Below are 15,132 nucleotides of genomic sequence, written 5' to 3'. Positions count from 1 at the left end.
CACAAAAAGACAGTTTGTATCATATAGAAAGAACTGAAAAAGGAAGAATGCATAGAAACAATTTTCAAGTGTCTGTAGGGTTTTTAATATATAAGACATCAACATATAATAGAAGTATGTAAGCTTTGTTACTGCTTCTATTTATACTCATAAGAATATGCTAAGTGGAACACCATAAAGGTGCTCATTCCAAGGTTATAACCACTGCATTGTGAACTCCATCCCAATATCAAGACATCAAAAATATGAGAGTTTGTGGTTTTTTTTTAATTGCCACACTGGAATTACTGAGTAAAATGCCAATTACACTGTTGTATATAAAGATCTGAGGCAGGAATTGTTAGAAGTAAAAGCATAACTCATCACAATATTAACTGAGAAGTATGATTGAATAAAGGTGGTTAGAAATATATTGAACTTTTCAAGGTTCGAACACAAAGGTCCACAGCAGTGAGACTGATATGACTAAATAGAAAAACTTACATAGGATTCCATCACTCTATAGTACTTTTGTAGTCAAGTAAAAAAATAAGTGCTTTTAGGATATGATTAAGATTTAGATCTCTGCTTCCAGGTAGAAGTGTCAATATGTATACAGAAAGGAAGTTATGCTGACTAGCTCAGAGATAAACCATGTACATTTGATCAGATGAATATGTTTAAAATACATATATTATTGTATATAGGTGCAGAATCATAACTACTGGAGATTATTTGATCTTGGATAGTGGGAATGACTGCTAAAAATATATAAGTGAATATATCAAGCAAGCTTGTTCCTTCTCCTCTTTTTCTTCACTCCTCCAACAAATCAAACTCAGCCTCCAAAGTACCTGGCACAGGAGATTCCTAGTCCCAGATCTTACCTTACAGTGATCTTCCCTGCAGGCTAGCTAATATTTATTGGACAAAGTACTGTTCTTGCCTTCTGGTTCTTGCCTTCTGTTAGAATTACACATTCAAAACTTTGTATCAATATACTGAAAACGAAGCTAAGTCTGTTGTTTGTTTTTTTTTTTTTTCACTCAGAGAGAACACATGAAGCAGAGGGTTAAATCAATCTTATCCTGTGCACTTTCTTCCTCTTTTGGGCTCTGTTGCTTGCTTGTTTGTTTGTTTGCTTTGTTTTGTTGTGTTTTTTTTAAAAGAAAAGTGTTAAGAAAATCTCCTTGGTACTATATCTACTTGGGAAGATCTATAAGGCAAGCCCTACCATGTTTTGGTTCCCCCCAACCCCCGCCCAGTCCTAGTCTATTTACTTTAATATACATTCAACTTTCACTTGAACCTTTTATCTGATACTCTCTTACAGACTCCAGCCTCTTGACATATCTGTTCTGTTTAGACAAGAGGCATAGATCAAAGGTCCTGATTGTGCAAGGTAATGGAAAGCTATTTTGACAGGATGAAATCAAATAGGAAATAGAGTTCCCTGAAGGATACCTTATTCCCACAACAATTTTGCCTTTTCTTGAAGGATCAAAGAAGACAAACCAGCACCTATATGAGCTAGACATCTTTCATACATTCAAGCAGGAGACTATCACACAAATAACTTTAATGTATTTGGTATTCAAATAAATACTACACTGAGATTCCCTGACTTTCTTTAACATTTGGCAGATCTAGCAGAATGCTGTATTCTGACCTTGTCTTCCCCTACCACAGCTTTTATGAGTGTCTGGATGATCCCATCAGATTAAGCTATCCTGAGTCAATTTATTTCCACCTGTATTTTTCATGCAGCCATTTTTCAGCAAACCCATAAAAAGAAAAAATAATTCACTCACTGTGGCATGGATTCATGTTTCCCAAATCATATAACCATTCACAAAGCTGGTTGCAATTTATAGACTGGTATGTTGTGGGTAACATTATTTCTACTAGAAGAATGTTTTTATGTAGCACCTAGTAGAATATGGTTAACAATGAATTGCTTAGCATTTTGAGTAATTTTAGCAAGGAACAATTTATCACTTTAACTTACTTGAGATTAATGTTTCCCCTACAGACCTTTTTATGGCTCTGCTCATAACATCATTACGTATCTTCTTGACTTACCTCTCTAGCTTTCTTTTTATAGTTAATATAAAGTAAAATGAGGTGAATTAAGAAGATGCATTCCTCAATGAAAAATTTGAAGGTGTTAATGGAACACATTCTTATAAAGCTCTTTCAATTGAAGGTTTTTTAATGGACTTGTTTTGATTAGAATTCGTTGTAGAAAGTTGTCAAAAGACTATGCATTTCTGATCTCCTTAAGTTTTTTGATGGATATTGCTATCACCTGAGGCTTAAGCTGTGTCTTAAAATATTCTTAGAACTTCCACATGCTCGGTGTATAGAACTAATCATCATTGCTGTACATTTTTGGTTAAATACATATAGCCATCATAATTTTATTTAACAGTTTCAAATTTCTGCAGACTCCATCTAGAAAATCAAACCTGGAAGGGATAGCTTAATTCACTGAATTTAGCTCCTGGATCTAGCATTAAAAACTATTATCCTTCCCATAAACACAGAAATCTCTGTGTTAAAAGCAGCTGGATTGTTGCTTTGTTTTTTGTTTCTTTCTTTCTTTGTTTCTTTGTTTGGGCTTTTTTTGTTGTTTCTTTTTTGTTTGGTTGGTTTTGGCACTGTTTTATTTTGGCTTAAATTATTATCTTACTTCTTTGTGGCATACCTACAGCTCTTAGATTTCATTCACTAGGTTAAATGAGCCATGTTTCTCTTCTCTCGCAAAACACACTTAAGCTCCTTGGTTACATTATTTCTTTCTTTCTTCTACTTGATTCCCTTTGACTTTTTTTTTTTTTTTCCCTCAAACCTGCTTGACCAGGACTGTATCCTGATGAATATATTGATAGCAGTAGTATTTCCTTAATTCTACTCATAAATTCTCAACTAATGCATCTTACATTTGCATTTCTCTTTCATAGATAGAAAATGCTGGTAGTTCAAAGGTATACTATGATCAAACTCTTGTCCTTTTCTTCCTTCTCAATTTTCAGTTGATAACTCTGCTGACAAAAAGCTTGCTTATTAAACACAAAGTGTGTGACTTCACATCTGTGCTACACACATTTCATTTCATTTATATTACCACAATTCTCAAGGTCATCAAGTTCTTTTTACAATATCCCTTACCACTGCTAGATTATGTTGCCAACATAGTGTCTTTGAAAACTTCATTATTATGTTTCTAATATCCATGCCAATATGACTAATGGATTTACTAGATAAGATTGATCCCTGAGCTGATCTTTGGTCTGCTTGTAACCAGTCTGATACTTTTACTCTTTACTGTTATCTGTTTACATCCTGTCTGTTACAAGCTGTGTATTCACTCTACAATTCCTCTATTAATCTCTCATATTTTTTCCTCATATAAAACTAATATTTCCCTTGTTGAACCACGTTAAACACTTTACTGAAATTAATGTTGATGGTATTTATCATCACCTTTTTTTTTCCCAGAAAAAAATAATGTTACTTAAAAATGTTATGATAATAATGTTATACCAACCTGTTGTAATTCACCTTTACAAATTTATGTTGCACTTTCTCCCAGCTTCTACATACTTCCATGTATTGCCATCTTCCTTAAAGTCTTTTCTATAGTCCAGGATTTTCAGACTTACTGAGATCAAACTTACAGACATACAATGGCTTATATCATAATTCTCCTGATTACAAGTGAAGGTACAAAGTTTTCAGTTTTTCCATCTTATAATACCTTCCTAACATCATGAAATTACAAAAATCATCTGCTATCAAGCCTGAAATTACAGTTTTGTATCACCTTAAAGACTTTGGTGCCTTTTCTCTGCTCCTCTTGGCAATCTCTGTGTCTGCAAGTGACTTGCTCTTGCTATTGCTGTGATACTTTCACTTGGCCATATCTTGCTAGTTCTGGTCCTTTTTTTTCTCAGGACATATGATTCTTTTCTAGCAGAAGAATCAATCTTCCCCTGCCTCCAGAGAACTTCACTTAATCTAGAAACTCTCACTTTTAAAAAAATGGAACATAGAAACCGATAAGAAAGAAATAAGACAAATCCATCCCACTGCAATATACATACTTGATAAAATTATCACATTTATCTTTAGAAAACTCCAGGTATCCTTGAAAAATCAAGCTCTGTTACTCTACATTCTCAATGACTTTAGTTACCATTTTGCCTTATCAAACATTTTCTCTTCTAAGTTTGAACACTTTGATTTTGACTTTATTGTAATTTGTTCCAGTGTTCTTAATACAAGTTCATTTTCACTTATTAGCCATTCAACTCTGCACTGTCAGTAAAACACAGGGACAGTGAGTGTGTATATATATATATATATATATACTAAATATTGTTTACTGAGTATTTGCTGAAGAACTGTGTAGGTTCTGTTCTCTGTGAATATCTGGACAATCTTTGAAAATATTTCTCAATTTGAAATTTAATTAAAAGAAGGTATAAATTTAAAAGCAACTTCTTAAGCTTAGTTGGGAAATATCTTCAGCTTTTCACAGAGTTTTCCAGATGGATTTCTCTCTCTTCCATACTATTATGTATTTTGTGTCTATCTGTTTCTCCTCTGCAGAGCAACCATATTATCGTGCAGTTCCTTTGTTTTTTACTAGTTAGGTCAGTCTTCGCACATATTACTTATCTTAAGTGAGCATATATGTTTTTACTTGATAAAGCTTATTTGGTTACACAATGTTGTTGGATAGCTGTGCTCAAAAGAAAGAAAAGAACACTCACAATGTGAATAAAATGTTCATATTAAGATAAGTACATAAAATGTTCTTAGCATAGGACAGGTGTATTATGAAGTAACATAATATTAATAATGACACCTGCGCTACAGACACCTGTGCTTGAAAGACCCAAAGGCTGTTTCAAATTTCAGTCCCAGTGGAAAAAAAAAAAAAAAAAGCAAAAGCAAAAGCAAAAGAAACAGAAAAAGAAACAGAAACAGAAAAAGAAAAAGAAGAAGAAAAAGAAAAAGAAAAAGAAAAAGAAAAAGAAAAAGAAAAAGAAAAAGAAAAAGAAAAAGAAAAAGAAAAAGAAAAGCTGTCCTGTAGCACTCTGTGAAATAGGAGGTGTCTATGCTGGTAGGACTTGAATGTCCTCTTGATGAACTCTTCATCTGTTTAACTAAACAGCTGCTTGCAACTGGAGTTTAAAAAAGCAACAGACAATGATGAGAAGATTTTCACATGTGTAATTGCAGCAAGGTGTTGGAAGACAAATGAAAAAGGTGAAAATTTGTCATGGAAAACTCATCTAGAAGGATATTTATGACTTTAATTATATATAAGGAAAACCATTGCTAGTAATCTTTGAATTCAAGCAGCTGGATGACTGAACTCTTTATCCTCCCATTTGATTAGTTTCATGTCAATACTTTTATTTTTTGTTTGTTTAAATAAAGTGTGAATCTTCTGTCAAGGCGTAGGAATATTTTGAAGAGGCAGATGTACTTTGGAGGAGCTAAGTATGACTAGCAGATGACAAATCTAGCCTTTGGATTGCACTGCTAGAGCAAGATCTGAAAGGCTTGAAATAAACAGTTATATCGCCTGCTTCATCTGTCATTCACATCTGGGATGTGTAATACTCTGTGGGAGATGTTCAGTTTCACGTTCAGATGATGGGCTAGCCTTGTAAATGCATGCTGATGTTCAGGATGATTTAAGCAGACATCTAAGGTATACTGAAGATAAGATTTATGAAAGGTCATAGGAGAGGGTGACTTGACATTGTAGAACAGCCTGCCATAGCAGAAAATACTGACTTAGCCATTTAGTCACTTTTTACAAAAGGTTTATGGTAAGCACAGACAAATAGGACAGAAACAGGAGCAATAAAAAGAAAAATATCTAGCTTTTGGAAAATAAACATACTTAGTGAAATGACTGCATTAACATCTTTACTTGTCTAAAACTCAGCTATCAGGGGTTTAACAAGCTCTGGAATAAAATTAAGTCTCAGTAAATAGGCTAGAAATACTAAGACTGTCTAGGTTTTGGGGGGTTGTGTGTTTTGTGTGTGTGTGTGTGTTTTTGTTTGTATGTTGTTTTTTACTTGATTTTCGTACTTTACAGATACGTAGGAGATACTTCATTTGTAAGAAAGTCAGGAATATCAGTGTGCTTTTAATATAGGATATTACTAGTCTTATTAGACAGTTTGGACAAATGAAGAATCATGTTCTGTATTTGACAGAAATTTACTTATCTGTGTTATTTCAACTAAAGCATAGCATTTCTTCAGTGCAGACTTTTTTTTTGCAAGCTTCATGAGCTTTCACATTTTTTTAAGTTTAAGTATTCAGTGAACTAAGGAGGAATTGATTCACTTTTTCAGTGGAGGTAAGATTAGTAACTTTATTTAGTGGCTAACAAAGAACAGAACATCTTATAGTCTTTCTTGAGCTTTGTTTTCAATGTGAGAGCCATAGAGATTTAGTTGCTTCCTGAAACAAGGATTTCTTTCAATATTACTGCTGAAAAAAAAATTACTTAATGTTGAGCTGGCTGCTTACTCACTTTGATACCCTAATTACCTTATGGGGTGTTATCTGGTGTCTTCTAACACTTCATGGGAGTTATTAGGATATAGACGTTCTTTATAGCTCACATGGACCTTATAGTTTACAGGAGAATAGCCATTACATCTGCCATTCAAATAACTGAGAAGTCAAAATTTCAACTGAAAACATGAAAACATTCAGGGACAAAGTCTGTACTTTAAGACTGTTAAGAGGCTAGATGACAGCCACTGATAGAAGATTAGCATTATTGAGGATTCTTTCTAATCATTCTGGCTGGTGACTTTTGTCAATTCTGTGCCAGTACTCATAAATTCTCTTCAAAGAAAACAAATGGGATCTCTAAAATTCTTCTTATTTTTATGTTAGGAATATCAAAAAAGTAAGGGAGAAAGAACCTCAAGAGCTACTTTTCAAGTTCTGCTTGAACTAGGTAAGATAAAAAAAAAACCAAAACAAAACAAAACAAAGACCTGGTATCTAGGTATCTACTGTTTCCTCTAAATTATAAGATTTCTACATATTATGAAATGCCACAATGTAAAACATAAAATTGCAGCATGTTGAAGTGCTGAAAAGCAACACTTGAAAGTACTTTTATTTATCATATGTATTAATGTAATTTATAGGTTAGGAAATAGTTGCAATGTCCAATAATATAATATGCTTCATAAGCAATTCAACAACACAAATATTTCCTCTTGCAGCAGAAAACAAAACAAAAAGAATATCTGACATAAATCCTGATGGTAATTTCTATCTTCTAATTTCTTTTTTTTTGCAGTCCAGTGCTTCCATTTCAATAAGAATGATATAGTTATATCATTAATTATAATATCCAATATCTTATAAAAATGAAAAGTCAGTATATTTTCTCAAGGGGTGTAATTCTGTAGAGGGTATGTTTAAAGTTCAGAAACATTTTTAAGAATACAGTACTGAAATAGTACTATTTGGGAATTAATGATTTACGATGTATGTATTTATGACTGAATAGTGGGTTTTCTTTATTTTTTTTCTGTGTTTTGTACACATTGTTCATGTTTATGAATGTGTTGTCTACAAATATTAGCACATTGAAGGGAAACTGAAAAGAGAAAAAATCTGTTATTCTAGCTTTTTGGGGTTGAATACCCAAAATATATCTAGTCAGGCCTTAGAAGCTGTGGGTAATAATGATGAAGTACCCTACTAGAAATATGGATTTCTTTACAAAGTCGTTTTCACTTCTTCCATTGTATTCATTTTGGTATAGCAACACTACTGAATTAGGATTTCCCATTAGTAAAGTTAATGGCTGGACAATTTATTTTCATGTGATGATGGATCTGAAAACTGGGTGCAAAAACACAGGGCTATCTTTGTTAATTAGAAGGAAGCAATCAGACATAATAACTGTGGGTCAGAAAGTGTTAAAAATTATCCTTAAGAAACTCTTTTAAATGAATGAAGGAAAAAAAAAAAGTAAAATAACATAAATTTCCTTATGACCTTTCTAATTTAGAATTGGGTTTTGGAACACTGATGGTAAAAACATACATAACTACATGAGTAGTAGTGTGAGACTCCTAAAATACTTGTGCTTAGTGAGAGGACTTAATGACAAAGACAGTCTGAAATAGAAGCGAGTTTGCATTTTCCATTTTTTTTACTGTTTTACTGCCACATGAGCTCCAGTATTTGATCTCTATCCAGGCTTAACTTTATTCAAAATTTTTTTTACCTTCTCCCCCACAGCAACACAGGGGGATGGAAAATGGGCATTGCAGTCAGTTTATCATGCTTTCTCCCTGCTGCTCCCTGCTTCCTCTGAGGAGGAAGGACTCCTCACACTCTTCCCCTTCTCCAGTGTTGGGTCCCTCTCCTGGCAGACAGTCCTCTGTGAACTTCTCTGAAGTGAGTCCTTCCCTTGGGCTGCAGTTCTTCACAGACTGCTCTAGCATGGGTCCCTTCCTTTGAGTGTAGTCCTCCAGGAACAGCCTCCTTTGAGCATCCATCTGCTCTCGCATGGCATCCTCCATGGGCTACAAGTGCATATCTGCTCCACCATGGACATCCATGGTGGGGGGACAGCTGGCATCACTATGATCTGCGCCACAGACTGGAGGGGAATCTCTGCTCTGGTGCCTTGACACCTCCTACCCCTACTTCTTCACTGACCTTGGTGTCTGCAGAGTTGTTTCTCTCACATATTCTCACTCCATTCTTCTGAGGATTTAAATATTACTATTTTTATTAAAAGATTGTTGCTAGATAACAATTCAATGGAATATGCTTATATGATATGCTTATTTGTGACCTCAGTCTATGGCAGAGCCCTCACCTATAAAATTTTTCCACTGCTAGTTCTATTAATAAATTTGACATGGACTGAATGGGTATAGGTACAGAATTTAGTTTTCTCCCCCTCAGTCTCACATGACAGTGTGTGAGCCTTATGCTGCAGCTCCCCGTGGTGCAAATAAAGTGTAATTCTTTTCTGGAGATGGCAGGAAAATGTTTTAATGAGCATGCAAATTCACCTGTTTACACAAAGTGAAGGGCAGTATGGCAGAGGGAGCTCTGACAGCAGTGGGTAGAACAATAGTGTTACAAACATGTCAAATTTGAAAGCAGCTACATTAACAAGTCAATCTCAAGCCAGTAACCTCCTTTGGGAAGTCTTTCTGAATAGAGAAAGTGCAGTTAGCAGTCTAGCTGTGTCACTTCTCATTTATACATTCTTTTAAACAGCCTGCTTGGTCAAAAGCATCCTCATTAACTTTCTGTTTTCAGTATGCATTTGTTATAGCTGGTTTACTCCATGTGGTTTAATATGTCTGCTTTTAATCCATTTCTTGACTTTGCAATCAAAACAATAGCTACAATGAAGAATTTTGCTGAACATTTTCTGAAAGTGTGTGATGTGCATATCTCCTTTATCTAGGTTGACAGCCATATCCTCTGAGAATTCCAATGAGTTAGTGAGTCTTTACCTCCCCTGTCTCTCCTTAGGCCATTTTGAAACAATGACATTATGTTGGCTACTCTCCAGTCCTCTCAGATTTCACTTGATCTATTTTGAAGTGCAGAAGTGTATAAAAATGTCTGCCAAAGCTTATTCAATTTCTCCCCTTACTTCCTTAACCCTTTTGAACATACACTGTTTGGTCATGGTCCTATCAATTTTAAAAGCCATTTCACCTTATAATAACCATACCTGACACACTGTACATATCCTAATTCCTAATCATCCATCTCCATATATCTGATTTCAGAGGTAGTCAAATATCTAATCTCATCTTTTATAACACCATATATAACCATTGTTTAATGTATCCTCAATCCCCTTATACTCTTTCTAAGGGATAGGTTGCAACGCTGAAGTTTCTGGGCTACAGAATTAGTTTTGATTCAGAATTGCAATAAATTTTCTGTTTCTTTCCTGCTCTAAGGAGGAAGCAGTCTACAGCTGCATTATAGCTGTGATAGTTATTTGCTTCTTCATGACAACTTGCTGGCCCAGAGAGAATGTTCTCCTCAATGCCCTACAGTCTGCAGGTTTGAAGCACTGTCAGGGAAGAAAGAAGTGGTTTACATTTCTTTGCCTTTCTACATGAGTATGTCAGAATCATCATTATTAGCTCTTGAAAGGACTTCAAAAAGCTGTGTAGACCCCCTTCTTTTCCCAGGGTAAAATCAGCTATACCAAAGCTTGTTTGTGTGTCGTGGTTGAGACGGACAAATGACATAGACCAGGATCTTCCAGGATGAAAGTAGTAGATGCCATTTATCACCATAAGTGCATTTTTATACAGTTTTACCAATTAATGTGTCTCTTCATTATTGGTTACAAGTTACAGCAGTAACATGTCATTGGCTAATTTTGCTATCATCAATGTTACTCTTCTACTCCCTTCTCTCTCACTGGTACATCCTTAGCATCTCCGGATACTTCTTTAATCCCATCTTCCTCACGGGTAGGCCTTCATATCTTCAAGGCTAATTTCTGTTCCCATGCCCTCTGTAAGGGAACCCACGGACCCACTGTTGTCCCCCACATTTGTGTTATCTATTCTTAATAGCCTTCAGCCATGGAGATTCCATAACCTCCTTGCACAAGCTCTTCAATGCTTATTTAAATTCTAGCTTTCCAACCTTGGCTTAATTTTATTCTATAATTCTTAGCAACAAAATTAAAAAAAAAAAAAAAGTATACTACTTCACACATTACAGAAATTGAAAAACCTCATAAGGCTTCTGCATGTGCGAAACTGACGATGCCTAATAAAAGTTTAGAGATAGAGCATGGAGCTGATCCTAAACACTTATGAGATCTATTTGATGTGAGCTGTCCCACTGAAATCAAGATGACAGCTGATTATAAATATATTATATTGTCATCTAACAATGGTTTTTAGCTGTGAAAGTTTTCAGTATTGAGCACTATGCTAATTTTGAGGTACTTTTATGAATACAGCACTCATCCTAGATGGATCATGTGCAGCAAGTGAAAGTAGAGCCTCTGAATCTAATAGCTGTTACTATCCAGGTCACATTCTTAGCTATATCCCCTTGCAAGCATTATTAAATTAGGAAATCTCTGTATGTGTCTTCTTTTTCTGATTGCTGGACAAAGCTCAAAATGATGTTGACACGACCACTTCAACCTAATACTACATGTTTAAAAAAACAAGCCATGGTCCAGATACAAGTTGGTATCATATAATGGTCAATATCAAATAACAATCCACTGTGAACCATCACAGTCACAGAACTGTCCACTGAGGTAAAGGTTCACCTGAGTTATTTCCCTGAGATCACAGGCTGAGGCTGAATACTTGTACAGGGATGACAAGACACCCGGCAAATGTTGACTTTTTACTCTGCAGTAAAACTCTTTTCCCAAGAACTTCTGCTTGAGTTTAGATGCAGTGAAGTTGTCTAAATTAAAAATATAAATAATAGAATTCAAATACTGCTTGTGGCAACCCACTTCTGCTGAATGTGTCACTCATACTGTGGCCATTTTAAAGACCATTTTTAAGATAATTTTTAAAAGCAGAAAATTTACCTTGGAATTTGACACTTTTAAAATATGCTAACCATTTATAAGATTTGCCTCTGCCTCTTACGTTAAAGATTGTAATGGTTACTGAGCAGGCAAGCCATGACATTCCTTTAATAAGACAGGAAAAAGAAAATAGAATAGAATCATAGAATCATTGATTTATATCTACGATAACCATGACCTAAATTCTTCTTGTTCCTTTTTCTGATGACAGCTGACAAATCTTTTTTTTTAAAACTTTGCTGTGTTTTTATTTGTCGCATATTTCGCTATATTAAGTCCCAGAGAAGAGGACCAAAATGACATGTTGCTTTGTCATGTTGTTCCTACTGCAACTTTGTGTAGCTCTGTGTAACTAACCTTTGTCTTTCATTGTGTTGTAAATTGCAGCCTAGGTTGTCTTTATGCTTCACCAATGTATGTGTTACATGCATATTGCCAAAAATCATTTGTCATAGTTTAAGCAAAATACTAAAAGAAGAGAGCTCTTTCAGGGCTCTCAGGAGGGCTAGCCTTATTCTCTGTCCTATGTTATATTAAAAACTGAGCAGGTGAGTATCATACACAAGAGTACCAGCCCAAACATACCAAGAAATTTACATAAACTAAGGAAACATTACTCATATACAAAGACAAGCACTTATTTTTGGTTTAATTAAGGTATTATCAGGTCAATCAAAGAGTTATGTAACAAGTTGCAATTATGTTAGCAGTTGTAGTCCAAATTCCCTAATTTTCATAGCTCATCGCAGATAATGATACAGTTCAAACTCATGTACTCAAACTTTCTAGTATCTGTCTCATTTTCTGTTGTTACGGTGTCACCTGACACTGAGGGGACAAGCAGGTCCTTCTAGGGATCCCCAGCACCAAGTAATAGTTACAGTTAAAGTTTTATTTTCCAAACAGGATTTACTGATTATTATAGCACAGAATTTACAATTACAATGGCACAGAATTTACAATTACAATGGCACAGAATTTCTACAAGCAGAAACAATACAGTATAATCTATAACTAGTGTAATATAGGGTTTACAATAATACTTATTTTATTAATTCTAATCACGTTGACCCTAAGTTAAATTATAACTTCTCATCACCTGGACTCTCTGCAGGTCAGGTCAGATCTTAATACATGGTTTGCTGTAACACTATATTATAACAACCATACCTAGACTCAAAAATCATATAAAAGAATATGAGTCACACTGTTCTTGAAGGAAGCAGAGGACAGTGGAGGCATCCCTGATCACATGTCTTGTTGTCCAGCAGCAGTTCTAGTTCAAGTTCATAGAATCATAGAAGTATTTAGGTTGGAAAAAATCTTTAAGATCGTCGAGTCCAGCCATTAACCTAACACTTCCAAGCCCACCATTAAATCATGTCCTGAAGTGCCACATCCACATGTCAAATGATTAGTCAGAGCCATACCTAATATAAATCAACTTTTCTCCAGTAAATCTGGTAGTGGTTAATAATAGCTGGAGATTTTCCTTATTACTCTGCCCTTACAGAGGTTTATCAGATTATGTAGTACTTGTAAATTATTGATAGCAAGCTAATTGATGGCACATGAAAAACTACATTTTTTTGACCTGAAAGTATAAACATGTGATCATCTTCAGTTGCATGTGGAATTCATTTGGAAACTAACTTACTGAGAAAACTGTTCTAATGGATTGGATTAGCTGCCAGTTGTTAAAAAAAAATAAACCAAAACCAAACCCAGAAACCAAAGCAAACAAACAAACAAACTCCAAACAACAACAAAAAACAACGCTGAAAGATTTCTAATGTTTCTGTGACAAAGTAGTAAAAAGAGCAAGTAAAGAATACCATTGAACATTATTTTCATTATTTTTTGTCTTAGTCACTTATCTCTAAAATGAGCCAAAGATCAGGCTATGCTTCATTGGACTTTATAATAAGTCATTAGTGTGACCAAGAGTCTATGTACTTTTTTACTACCTTTGCTGAATGAGGAAATCTTTCCAAATTTTTCATATAAATCACATTTAAGTCATAAAACATATTTTTTTCCCTTCAAAATTTATGTTAAAAAGACTGGAAGGATTATATCTGAAGGAGATCTTCAGACTTCTGTGATTTTAGCAGTTATTTGACAATGTTGTGTACTTTATCCTGTCTCTGACTTCTGCTAAGAAGATGTGCATTTGATTTGTTCGTATTTCACTCATGAACAGTATAGGAAAAATGTCAAATTTAGAAAGATAAAATTCATTTATTTGGATACACAGTCATTCAGCTTAATTATGTCTGACATCTTTACCATTATATAATCCATTTTCGAGAAGAAGAGAAACTCACATTCTGTCTCCTTTAGGAATCCTTCATTGAAGGAGACTAGTTATTTCAGCCTTCTGAGGAAGCTAATAGTGTACTCGAAGCATCATGAAAAATAAAGAATAATGGCTCATATTCATCAAGAACAGGGAAATACCACACTGTCATACCTGATAACCATAACTCCTAACACTGCTTTCTTGAAGGGTAGTAGACTACAACACATAAGATTTTGCAGCAGGAGATGTATACACTTTTAACAAAGGACATTTTTTTATACCTTTTGTGCCTTTGTTGAAATCAATGAGAGTTTGTCAGTGAACTCAGAGAAGAACTATGTTAGACAATTTTTTATTTCCAGTGAGGGTTATCTTGTTTATGTTATACAAAGATGAAGAGATAATGAAACCACTAAAAGACTGCATTTTATACTCTAAACATTTTGATTATCTGCATACAATATTAGTTAAAACCAAAATAAGACATATGCATAATATGAAACAAAATACATTTATACTGTGATAAACAAATAATGAAATAAAATAGAACCATTATTATTAGAATCAGCATTAATGCAGAATTGTCACATTGCAGCACTTACACAATGAATATTTCAGTATTCACAAAAAGATTAAGTAAAACTGGTAACTCAGATGCCATCTCAGATAAGACACTAAATATGATCTATCTCTGTCTTTCAAACGGTCTTTTCCCCTCAAAGATTACAGCTAATAATATAGTAATGTAAAAACAATTTTCAATTTTGGAAGGTTAGATGTTCAAAAGAAAATTTGAATCTTAGTAAATAATTGTTACACAGCTACATTATAGGATTCATAAGCACTAGACTACAAAGCCTCTGTAAAAGTAACATGTCCCTCAAAATTACTTTAACAAAAACAACATTCAGAAGATTAGTAGGATTAGGGAATAAAAAGGTTACCTTTTTATACTGTCCTCAGCTCAGAGGAGATCATTGCTGAATCTGAATCTTACATAGACTATCCCAAACTACAACTCAAACTACAAGAAAAAAATATCCTGCTTAATATTTCTACAGGATGAAAGTCTATTTTAAATTACTCAAGAAGGTAGGTGTAAATGATCTGCAAACAATTTTGGTTATTAAAAGACTGAGTGATTCTGGAATAACAAAATGTTGAAGCTCAATATGCCTAAGTATCCCACAGGTAGATCAATCATTTTTATTTCTGTCCTTTCTCTCTA

This window comes from Nesoenas mayeri (assembly GCF_963082525.1).
Source record: "Nesoenas mayeri genome assembly, chromosome: 3".
NCBI classification, from domain to species: domain Eukaryota; kingdom Metazoa; phylum Chordata; class Aves; order Columbiformes; family Columbidae; genus Nesoenas; species Nesoenas mayeri.
This window is presented reverse-complemented; position numbering follows the sequence as displayed.